General features: G+C 39.0%; 1 long non-coding RNA gene across 3 annotated transcripts; it reads left to right on the plus strand.

The window, feature by feature from the left end:
* The first annotated feature begins 931 nt into the window (after nucleotides 1-931).
* LOC125220152 (uncharacterized) lies at nucleotides 932-7,115 on the plus strand. 3 transcript variants are annotated; one of them, XR_016134587.1, is made up of 3 exons: nucleotides 945-4,764; nucleotides 4,854-6,348; nucleotides 6,439-7,115. It is a non-coding gene; the product is annotated as an uncharacterized LOC125220152 (long non-coding RNA). The 3 variants fall into 3 exon arrangements; XR_016134597.1 differs by having other exon boundaries at nucleotides 950-4,764; nucleotides 4,854-5,681; nucleotides 6,265-7,115; XR_016134593.1 differs by lacking the exon at nucleotides 6,439-7,115 and having other exon boundaries at nucleotides 932-4,776; nucleotides 4,854-5,819.
* Nucleotides 7,116-12,867: the final 5,752 nt, after the last annotated feature.

Below are 12,867 nucleotides of genomic sequence, written 5' to 3' on the forward strand. Positions count from 1 at the left end.
GTTTTATAATAAAATTTGAGTGGAAGAAAGATTAGTGGAATGTGACGTTTATTATTATTTATGGAATATTATAATTGAGATTCTTAAAGTGGAATATCCAAAAATGATTAACTGAGGTAAGTTAAACGAATGTATAAAACTGGAATGGTAGATTTTAACAAATAATTTTAAAATTACAAGTGAAGAAGAGAAGATTCAAGTATTCTAATCAAGGACGAAGAAGAAAGAATATAATTAGGATTCACTTTTCAATTTTCACTATCTTTCTATTCACATTCCATCACATTTTCTAAAATTCGTATCAAATTAAACTACGCGTACTATACGTGGACGCATAAAGTACTACTGTATTTTGATACATTTTCAAACAAAGTAAATACTCATTAGATGAAATTAGTTTGAATGTTAGTCCTATTATTCGTGGATAGAGAAATACTATATTTGGATATAGAGAGATGATCAATGTATAACAAATACTGAGTGCATAACTAGAGAATAAATATCAGCCATTAGATCAAAACGATCTAGTTCACTATATGGACGTTTTCCTTCACAATATGAATTTAAAAACAAGAAGTGAACCAAAATACATTTATAGTGAAATATTTACTCCATCAAAGTAAATATTTGGTGAAATTAGTTTTATTTCCACCTGTTTTTATTTATTAAATATTTGTTAGATATATAATAATGTTATAATGCTGGTATGTCTTGTCTTAAGACACTTTAATATGCAGTAGTAGAATAATAATGATGAACTGATAATTTTGAATTATCTGCCCCCTACAAAAAAGGGACTAACTATAAAAGGTAAAAATGGCAAAAAAAATAAATCATTTGAGCCTAAAAAATGATACAATCCTATTTTCAGAAAGGAAAGATATCATGTATTCGGCTTTTCCTACTAATTAAATAATTTCTATAAACCGACTTGTTCTGATCCAATCAATCGCAGCCGTCCATCTGCCGCCAACTCCAGCTATAATTACCCAAACCATCAATCTACTCCATGCTGCAATGTTTATAAAAATTTCTTGAGGTTTTGTGCTGCGATTTATGTTGGCGACTAGGTTTTGTGTAATCGATTGGGTTACTTTCTCTGGTGCGATTTCTCTTTACTTTCCCTAATCTAGTACGGCGGCGAGAATAGATGGGTTTACGATCGGTCTACTGTCGAAGTTTCTTTTGTTGTGATTCTTCTTCGATATTGATTATTTGGTTATTTTAAATGATCGAAGGTCTAATACTAGTATTATGGTTCAAGTTTTGACGGTCTTTTTATATCATGATTGGTTCTCGGGACTCACCTTCGTTTGTTTATGTTAGTGCAATCGATTTGTTAGTTCGTGATCTTTCGTTTGAAGGTTAATTTTGTCTCTTTGTCTATGTGAAATTCTATCCATTTATTCTCCGAGTTTGATAGTTATCGGCAGTCGTGGAAGATTAATTTACTCATTGTTTCCTCTTCTCTGGCCATTAATGGATATCTTGATGTTCGGTATTCGCGCTAAGCCGGTGAGCAGCCTCGCAGCCTCAGTATCATACTTCAAATAATTTCTATGCAAATGAGGTTTATCGTGATTTGCGCACATCAATCTTATGCCAAAATTAGCTGATTCCCTGACTTGGTGTAGCCTGTAGGACGTTTTCTCCCAGTGTCTCCATAAATAAATTGAAACAGGCTGGTTGGTATATGGAGTCATCTCTGGCAATGATAGTGTATATGGAGGGTGGTGGAGGGAGTATAGTATAGTATTGTTTAACAATTTTATCTTCTACATAGACATTCCATGTGCTTATCGTTATACTCTTCAATTTCCAGTGTCTTACATCCTGGTTTGGTGCTTGGTTATTTTTACTCTGTTTCATCAGTTTCTTTTTTGTTACCTGTATATTGTGCTGGGCCTCAACATGTGACAAGAGATGCAAAATAAATTTTAGTTCTGTTGAAGGTGGAGCTTAAGGGGGGGCTGGCTGTGTTGGACATGGACCAATATTTGATGCTGGTGTTGACCGAGTTTATGAAGGGTGGCAGAGGGAGTATAGTATTTTTCTACTGTCGTTTATCTTCTTACTGGACATCTCCTTTGGGTTATGCCGTTTTGTGTATATACAATGTAGGGAGTATACTAAAGTGTTTTTGTCTACTTCGTTTTATCTTCTACGTCGACCTTTCCAATGCTTATTGTTATACTCTTTAATTTCCAGTTTCTGGTCGTTGGCAAGTTCTTAATCAACCTTCACAAAGAGAGTTCTGTTTTAATGCTGCATTATCCTTTCTCTCTTTCATCAGTATTTTGTTTGTTACACAGATGTAGATTTTATCTTCTACGTAGACATTCCCGGTGCCTACCTATATACTCCTCAATTTACAGTGTTTTATCAATGGCTGGTTCGTAATCAACCTTCCGTGGAAGCCAGTTCTGGGTTGGTGCTTGGTTACTTTTACTCCGTTTCATCAGTTACATTTTGTTACATGGATATCGGGTTTGGCCTAAACATATGACAGGAGATACAGAATAAATTAAGTTCTGTTGAAGTGGAGCTTATGGAGGGCTATCTTGGTCTGGCTGTTGGACATGGACCAATATTTGATGCTGGCGTTGATCGAGCTTATGAAGGGTGGCAGAAGGATTATATAGTATCTTATACTTCCGTTTATCATCTCGCTGGACATTTCCTTTGTTTATTGTTATGCTCTTCAGTTTCCTGATGTCAGATATTTGGTACTTCAGTTTTCAAGAGAAGGCAGTTCTGGGCTTTTACATTGTGACAAGGAGTATAGAATAGTGTTATTTCACTACCTCGTATCTTCTCCCTGGACCTCCCTGCCCTTATTGTTGTTCTCTTTGTTATCCAGTCTCTGACTATCGGGTGGATTCTTCATCAGGCTTCGCTGGAAGGCAGTTCTAGTTTGAACTTTTGATGCTTGGTTAACTGTTCCCTTTAACCTGTTTGTTTATTTACCTATGTTTCAGCCTTTGTCACGGGTCGTTGAAGTGGACCAATCTCTGATGCTTGCATTTATGGTGTTTATGAAGGGTGACATTTATCCTGTCATTTGTCTTCTAGCTGAGCTTTCTCTTTCCTTACTATTATGCTCTTCAATCTCCAGATGTCTGATCTTTGGGTTGTTCTATCAGTTTCTAGGGGAAAGTCTTTCTTTGTTTATACTGTGTGGCAGAGGGAGTATAGTATTATATTTTTTTCAAGTAATTATTTTTTCCTATATAGACTTTCTTCGCGTTTATCTTTACTCTTCAATTTCCATTATCTGAGCGTTGGGTGGTTCTTAGTCAGCCTTCAGCAGTTTACGTCGGAAGGCAAGTCTTGCTTGATGCTCAAGTGTCTTTACTCAGTATTATGTTTTTTGTTTGCTATGTAAATGTGTATAATAATGTTTTTGTCTTCATTGCAAAATAATTGTTTCCGTCAAAGTAGGAGTTTTAGTGGGACTGTCATTGTGGACGCTGTCACATCTCTGATGCTGGCAAGGATAGTGCTTATGGATGCTAGTAGAGAGAGCACACTATTTTTCTGCTGTCATTTATCTTCTAGCTGGTCTTTCCTTTACTTGTGAATCTATCAGAGTATGAGCTGATTGAAGGGCTATCTTCGCCTGGTTGTTTGACATGGGCCAATACTCAATGTTGGTATTTGAAGTGTTCTCGGAGGGTGGTAGAGGGAGTATAGTACTTTTGTATTTCATTCATCTTCTAGCTGGAGTTTCCCCTTTCTTATTGCTATGCTGTTCACATCTCCAGTTGCCTTATTCTTCTTTCTCAAGGGAAGGCGGATTGGTGTTCTACAATGTGATAAGAGGGAGTGCATTATAATATTTTTCTGTGCTTATCGTTTTACATTCGTTTCTAATTTTCTGCAGTCATTTATCTTCTAACTGGACTTAATCTTTGCTTCTTATTATGCTCTTTGATTTCCAGATGTCTCTGCATGGTTCTATAGGAAATTCGGTTCTGGGTTTGAGAGAGAGTATGGCATGGTATCTTTAAGATTTTATCTTTTATGTAGATATTCCTGTGCTTATCATTATACTCTTCAATTTCCAGTGTCTTAATGTTGGCCGGTTCTTGATCAACTTTCAGTGGAAGCCATTTCTGGTTTGATGCTTGGTTACTTGTACTCCATTTCATCAGTTCCTTTTTTTTTGTTAAATTGGATATTGTGTTTGTCCTCAACATGTGATAGAATTTACAAATAAATTTTGGTTCTGTTAAAGGTGGAGCTTAAGATGGTCTATCTTTGTCTGGCTATTGGACACGAATCAATATTCAATGCTGGAGTCGACAGTATTTATGAGGGCAGGGAGAGGGAGTGTAGTATTTTCATATGTTGTCATCTTCGTGGTAGACCTACCCTTTGCTTATTTTTATGCTCTTCAATTTACCGATGTCAAATATTTGGGTTCAGTTTTCAAGAGAAGGCAGTTATGGGCTTTTACAGTGGCAAAGGGAGTATAGTATGATATCTTTTATATTTTTTCTTTTACGTAGACATTCCCTGTGCTTATCATTGTACTCCTGAATTTCTAGTGTCTGATCTATGGATGCCCTTGCGCTGTTTTGTTTTAAGTTTTTTTACTTGTTGTTTCATCAACTTTTGTTTATTATAGATATGGGTATTGTTTAACATCTCAACCTGTTACAGGCGATATTAAGAACAGGCTATGGGTTTATCTAAGTTGGATCTTACAGTGTGGCTGTCTGGTCATGTTGTTGCCTGTTGGACATTGATGTAGTGTTTATGGTGCGTTGCATAGTGAGTATAGTATTTTTTGTTCACCACTTATCTTCCACCTAGATTTTCATCTTATTATTGTCCTCTTCAACTTGCAGAGATCTTTTGTGGTCCCTGATTGTTTGCATCAGAAGGCAGTTCTGGTTTGGTGGCTAGGTTCCCTTTGCTCTGACTTTTCAACTTCTCTTTGTTATTTAAATACGGAAAATGTTTTTCGCTCACCGCGTAACAGGATTACGAATAATTAATGGTTCTATCCAAGTTGGACCTTATGGTGTGGCTATCTTTATCTTGTTAGGACAAAACATGAACTCTTAGATGCCGGCATTGATATAGTGTTTATTGTAGGTAGAGAGGGAGTATAGTGTTTTTTCTGCACCATTTATCTTCCACTTAGAATTTCGTCTGGCTTGTCTTATCCTTACCAATTTCCAGAGATCTTTGGGTTCTTGATCAGTGACCATCAGAAGGCAGTTCTAGTTTGATGCTTGGCTCCCTTTGGTCTGTTTCATCAACTTCTATTTATTTTATGTAGATATGGATACTGTTTTTGAACTCACCCTGTGACAGGAGAAATTAAAAATAAGTTGCGGTTCTATCCAAGTTGGTTCTTCTGGTATGGCTATCTTTGTCCTTTTGTTTGACAAAGACTACTCTTTGATACTGGCTTTGATATAATGTTTATGGCGGGTAGTAGAGGGAGTATATCATTCTTTTACACCAATTTTCTTCAACGTAGAACTTCCTCTTGCTTATTGTTATGCTCTTCAATTTCCAGAGATCTTTGGGTGGCTCTCGATCAGTTTCCATAAGAAGGCAGTCCTGTTTTCATGCTTGGTGTCCTGTGATCTGTTCCATCCACTTCACTTTATTATGTAGATATGGTTTCTTCTTTCCTCACCCTGTGATATGACAGGCTGCCAGTGGTACACAATAGTTTTTCCAATTCATTTGTTCTTCTATCTAGACTTTCTTGCTGCTTATTGTATGATTTACAATATCCAGATCTTATCTTTTGATGGGTCTTAATTGATTTTCATTGGAAGGCCGCTCTGATTTTATAATTGATTTCCTCTGTCCCGTATCATCAGCTTTTATTTTTTATATTGTGGTGTGGATATTTTTTCTGCCTCACCCTGTGACAGATGATATAAAGAACAAAAGTGAACCAAAAGTTAGAAGATTATGGACAGAGCAATTCAGGAGGGATAAGATAAGTCACCTTATTGCTTCAAAATGTTTGTGGGCCAAGCAAAAATGAGATTTTTCTTGAGGATTAATTGAGTTCCATATCTTTTAAAGAAAAGAGTAGGACACTTACCATTAAACTCATCAATTTCCAGTATCTTATCATTGTGGGTTTTTTTATCAACCTTCAGTGGAGGCCTTCTAGTTTGATACTTGGTTGTTTTTACTCTGTTTCATCAGCTTCTTTTCTGTTACATGGATATTGTTTTCGGCCTCCACCTGTGACTGGATGATACAAAATAAATTTTGGTTCTGTTAAAGGTGGAGCTTAAGATGCTGTATCTTGGTCTGGCTGTTGGGCATGAGGATCTTCTGGCGTTGCAGTGTTTGTATGAGGGGGTGGGGGTGAGCAGAGGGAGTTTAGTTTGATATCTTTTAGATTTATCTTCTTTGTAGACATAACCTGTTCTTACCGTAATTGTTCTCAATTTCTAGTGTCTGAGCAATGGCTGGTGCTCGATCAACCTTCAGTGGAAGCCAGTTCCAGTTTGATGCTTGGCTAGCTCTACTTTGTTTCATCAGTTCCTTCTTTTACATGAATATTGTGTTTGACATCACCCTATGAGAGAAGATACAATCATACAAAATAAATTTGATTACGTTAAATGCGGAGATTGAGGTGGCTATCTTTGTCTGGTTGTTGGACAGGATTAGGAACCAATCTTTGATACTGGCCTTGGCTTATTACACTTGGAGCTTATTGGCCTTAACTTATTTCACTTGGAGCTTGAGGTGAGCTATTTCACTTAATTACCTCAAAACTGTTCACCTTTCATGTTGTAACGTGATCATTTTTCTTCGGCGTATGTGTTCAAAGCTGATAAGAAACCCATGATTTCACTTACTAACATTGTCCCACCAATTGTCAATTTTCCTTATATAGGTAATGAACAAATTGTATGTGTGTCCATGTGAACAAAATTTTCTTAGAACTTCAGTTACGTATTAGATGACTGCAACTGTTTAATACAAGAAAATTGCAGTCTTGCATGGAGGATGTAGATAGGGGTCTATGAATCTTGGTTATAGAAGAAATGAACAACTAGATGGCTCTCTACTTGAATTTGTATGAACTTTTTAGTCCAGTGAATCTATGCGTGTGCTTTTATGTACATTTGTGGATAGGTAGTCGTGTAACTCTGCCTGTGTGCTGGGGTTTCCTGCCACAGCCGGTCCCAAGCCCGGGAAAAGAGGAGGGGCGACAAAATAATGTAGTAAGGTGGCCTTTATGAGTCTGTTTTTTCACTGGTTATGATTTTCTCTTCCAAACATACACAAAATTCTAATTCTCTATACTGTTATTGCATTACGGAAGCTCTTTTCTTCATTCCTTTGCGTGTGGTGTATTTCCGTCTGCTTGATCTCTACTTGTGGTTATGTTTGGTAATTACCATTATATCTTCTTATATTACTGTTTGGGGACTTTGATATATCTTCCAATTTACCTAAGTTTGGTAGTCAGTAAGGTTTTTGATGCTCTCTTAGAATTTGATTATGGTAGTTAATAACCTATCTCTGAGGCCATTCTAGTATTTATGGAGGGTGGCAGAGGGAGTATAGTATTTTCTGTGTTCTAGCTGACTTTCTCCTGGCTTACCATTATGCTCTTCAATTTCCAAATGTATGCTCTTTCTGTGGTTGTATCAGTAACCTAGAAAAGGTGGTTCCAAGGTTTTATGTTGTGCGTACATTTGATCTTCTACCTTAATTTTCCCCGTACTTATCGTTATCTCTGCAATTTACAGTGTGTACTTGAGTGGTTCTTAATAAGCATTGACTGGTCCAAAACTTGGTTGTCTTTGCTCCGTTTCTGTAGTTTTTCGGTTTAGTTGATTTTTTTTCTTCTTCTACATCCATTGTTAGTATGCCTTGAATTTGTATAGGATTAGGTTTCCTAATTGGGCCCAGTCTGTCTAATGTGTGCCTATATATATATGGGAGTAGAGCACATAATCTGTATCTGAAAACCACAGTCATAATACAATCTGTTTTCCGTTCTTGCCCGTGGACGTAGCCAACACAACGTTGGTGAACCACGTAAATTCTGTGTCTATTTACGTTCTTTTGTTTCTCGATTCACAATTGCCCTATTTGTCATAACAAACTGGTATCAGAGCCTTGGTTTTCGAACTAGGGTTTTGAATTCCGCTGCGAGGGTTTTGTCTGGTTAATCAACGTGAAGGTTGACAAATTCACCGGGAGAAATAGTTTTGGTTTGTGGCAGATCAAGATGCGATCTCTGCTAAAGCAGCAGGGTTTGTGGGAGCCGCTCAAAACAAAGAAGGCTACGGAGGATGATAAGGAGTGGACAACCTTAGACGAAAAGGCCCACTCGACCATCATATTGAGTCTGTCTGACGATATTATCATCGAAGTTGCGGATCAGGAGACGGTTGTTGCTCTTTGGGCGAAGTTGGAGAGTCTATACATGACGAAGCCTCTAGCCAACAAGTTGCTCTTGAAGCAACGTTTGTTTCGGTTACGCATGCTGGAAGGTACGCCCCTTCGGGATCATCTGGAAAATTTGAATAAAATTTGCTAGATTTGCGTAATGTTGAAGTTAAAGTAGAAGACGAGGATGCTGCTTTAATTTTGCTTGTGTCTCTGCCTGAATCTTACAAAAATTTTGTTGAGTCTTTTATGACTGGCAAGGAAACTCTTTCGTTGGAGGATGTTCGATCTGCTCTCCACATCAGAGAGGATCGTCAACAGGCAACGAGTTCAGCCACAAAAGATTTGCCATCGGGATTATCTGTTACGGGTAAAGGACAGAAGAAATTCGGACAGAAGAAGCAGAACTCAAAAGGTTCAAAAGAACCAGGGCACTGGAAGGCTGATTGTCAGATGACATCTGCAGATATCATAAAGAACCAGGGCATTGGAAGGGTGATTGTCCAAGGATAAAGAAGAAATTGGGCAAGAAGGAAGATACTAACGGTTCTGCGACTGTGGCAGAAGCTGATGACACAAATTCGGAAGAAGAATTGGCCTTGGTTGCGGATGAACAACCACACTGTAATGATGTGTGGATATTATCTTCTGGAGCGTCGTATCATCTCTGTCCTCACAGAGAGTATTTCAACACTTATGAACAAATAGATGGAGGCAATGTTATCATGGCCAACAGTGCTGTCTGCAAGGTGGTTGGCATCGACTCAATCTGGATTAAGACTCATGATGGGGTCTTATGCACCTTGAACGATGTTAGACATGTTCCACAGATGACGAAGAATCTGATATCCCTGAGTACATTTGACAGTAAGGGGTTTAGTTTCAAAGGTGAAGGTGGAGTAATGCGTATTTTGAAAGGTTCGAAGGTGGTTCTGATCGCTTTGATACGGGGTACCTTGTATGTTCTGAGAGGTTCCATCGTGGCAAATTCTGCTGATATTGCATCATCCGAGGTTGCAACCAAGGATATGACCAAGCTGTGGCATATGAGGCTCGGTCATATGGGAGAACGTGGCATGTGAATCATGTCGAATCGTGATTTTCTTTCGGGCCATAAGGTGCAGAAACTTGATTTCTGCGAACACTGTGTGTTGGCGAAGCTTCATCGCAGCAAGTTTCCAAAGAAAGGTGTTCATCGAACGAAAGGGACACTTGACTACATTCATATGGATTGTTGGGGTCCCTCACGTGTTGAGTCTATTGGAGGACACAAGTATTTTGTGTCGATAATTGATGACTACTCAAGAATGACTTGGGTGTTTATGATGAAACATAAAGGTGAGTCATTCAAGAAGTTCAAAGAGTGGAAGACTCTAATTGAAAACCAGACTGGGAAGAAGATCAAGCGATTGAGAACAGACAACTTTCTGAAATTTTGTTCGTCTGAGTTCGATGAGTTCTGTAGGAGGGATTGTTCGCCATCACACTGTTAGACATATACCACAACAGAATGGTGTGGCAGAACGCATGAATCAGACGTTGTTGGAGAGAGCAAGATGCATGCTCTTCCAAGCAGGTTTGACTAGGAAGTTTTGGGCAGAGGCAGTAAACACGGCTTTATCTGATCAACCGTGGACCTCACACTGGCATTGACTGCAAGACACCGTACGAGGTATGGTCTGATTCACCTGCAGATTACTCTATGTTGAGGGTTTTTGGGAGTACTATTTACTATCATGTGAGTGAAGGTAAATTAGAGCCAAGAGCTAAGAAGGGAGTATTTGTTGGTTATGGATATGGAGTTAAGGGGTAAAGAATTTGGTCATCTTCATAGGGTAGAATTATTCTCAGTCGGAATGTGGTGTTTGATGAAAATTCTATGCTTAACTCTAATGTGAAGTCTATTGCTACAGAGGATTTGGATGGTGTTGATGAACAGGTGGAGCTGCAAGTCACTCACGATGTGAGTGAATCACAACTCCAAGGTGGAGAAGATCAACACACTACTGCTGAAGCCGCTGATACTTCTAGTTCGAATGTTCATCCACAAGCTCGTCAGAGAAGCATCGCTATTGACAGAGCCAGGAAAATAGATGTGAAGCCTCCGTTGAGGTATGGTTTTGAGGATATGATGACATATGCACTGCAGGCTGCCAATGAGGTCGAAGCCTTCGGCAGATGAACCACCTACCTACAAGAAAGTTGTTTCGGGCAGTGAGCGTGCCAAGTGGCTCGCTGCAATGGAAGAAGAGATGGAATCACTTTTGAAGAACCCGACTTGGGAATTGGTTCCACGGCCTGAGGGGAGAAAGATTGTCACTTGCAAATGGATTTTCAAGAAGAAGGAAGACACTACACCAGATGAGGGCATTAGATACAAGGCTCGTCTAGTTGCAAGAGGGTTCACGCAGAAGGAGGGGGTTGACTATAATGAGATATTCTCACCAGTGGTCAGACACACTTCCATCAGAGTGTTACTTGCGATAGTTGCACATTATGATTTGGAGCTTGAGCAACTAGATGTGAAGACGGCTTTCCTACACGGATTGCTTGAGGAGGATATCTACATGACTCAGCCAGAGGGATTTGTGGTTTCGGGCAAGGAGGATTATGTGTGCAAGTTGAAGAAGTCCTTGTATGGACTAAAGTAGTCTCCGAGGCAGTGGTATAAGAGGTTTGACAGTTACATGATCAAGCTGGGATTCAGCAGGAGTCTGTATGATTGTTGTGTCTATCACAACAAAGCTGATGATGGTTCTATGGTCTATCTTGTTCTATATGTGGATGATATGCTCATAGCTGCGAAGTCGAAGTCTGCAGAAGTTGAAAGCTCAACTTAGTGCTGAGTTTGATATGAAGGATTTGGGTGTTGCGAAGAAAATTCTGGGCATGGAGATTTCTAGAGATAGAGAAAAGAAGAAGCTTTCTGTCACAGAAGAGCTACATTGAGAAGATTTTGTCAAGATTTGGCATGTCTGCATCTAAGGCTATTGATAATCCAAGTGCCACAAACATTCATTTGTCATCTGATCTTGCATCGAAATCTGAAGTTCAGGAGGAGTACATGTCTCGAGTCCCGTACTCTAATGCAGTAGGGAGTTTAATGTACGCCATGGTCTGTACTAGGCCAGATATAGCACATGCTGTCAGCGTTGTTAGCAGGTTCATGGGAAATCCTGGAAAGGAGCACTGACAGGCTATGAAGAGGATCTTTCGTTACTTGAGAGGTACGTCTGATGTTGGTCTCATTTATGGAGGTGATACTCACTGTTTAGTGACTGGTTATTCTGATTCTGACTACGCTGGAGATGTCGATAGTAGAAGATCTATGACCGGTTATGTTTTCACTCTTAGTGGTTCTGTTGTTAGTTGGAAAGCAATTTTGCAGGCTGCAGTTACTTTGTCTGCTACTGAAGCAGAGTATATGGCGTTGACAGAAGCTGCTAAAGAGGGAATATGGTTGCAGGGGCTAGTTGGTGATCTTGGTTTACATCAAGATCAAGCTGTTGTGTTCTGTGACAGTCAAAGCGCTATTTGTTTAGCCAAGGATCAAGTCCAACATGAGAGGACTAAGCATATTGATGTGAGGTATCATTTTCTAAGAGATGAGAAGAAAATTGAGGTGAAGAAAGTAGGTACTGCTGATAATCCTGCTGATGTGTTCACCAAGTCGGTCCCGCAGAGCAAGTTCCAATATTGTTTGGACTTGCTTAATGTGATGAGTTGTTAGTTGCCCGTGGAGGGCAAATGTGAGGCAAGAATGGAGAAGTTTGTTCGTCTGGTGTTATGATGATGCGTCTGCAAGGGAGAATTCAAGTCAAGGTGGAGATTTGTTAGTATGCCTTGAATTTGTATAGGATTATGTTTCTTAATTAGGATAGGATTATGTTTCCTAGGCCAGTCTGTCTAATGTGTGCCTATATATATGGGAGTAGAGCACATAATCTGTATCTGAAAACCGTAGTCATAATATAATTAGTTCTCCGTTCTTGCCCGTGGACGTAGCCAACACAACGTTGGTGAACCACGTAAATTCTGTGTCTATTTTCGTTCTTTTGTTTCTCGATTCACAATTGCCCTATTTGTCATAACACCCATTGCTAGGAGACATGAAAATAAGTTTTGATTATGTTAAACTCGGAGCTTAAGGTGGGGCTATTTTGGGCTGTTGGTAGGACATTGTAGTATTTATGGGGGCTGAAAGAGGGAGTTTTGTATTTTGCACTGTCATTTATCTTCTTGCTGGACTTTCCCCTTGCTTATTACTCCCTCTGTCAGTAAATAGGAGTCTCGTTTTTCCATTTTAGTCCATCCGCTAATAGGAGTCCCGATTCAAATGATACTGGGGTATCACATCCACTAACTCCACTATTATTTCAGTTAAACTAATATATAGAAGTGAGACTTATATTCCATTAACTTTTTCCATCCATTTTTAACATTTCTTAAAATCATGCCAGAAAGAAATGGTAC

This window comes from Salvia hispanica, chromosome 1, assembly GCF_029641045.1.
Source record: "Salvia hispanica isolate PSC_SH4W2 chromosome 1, Shi_PSC_v1, whole genome shotgun sequence".
Taxonomy (NCBI): domain Eukaryota; kingdom Viridiplantae; phylum Streptophyta; class Magnoliopsida; order Lamiales; family Lamiaceae; genus Salvia; species Salvia hispanica.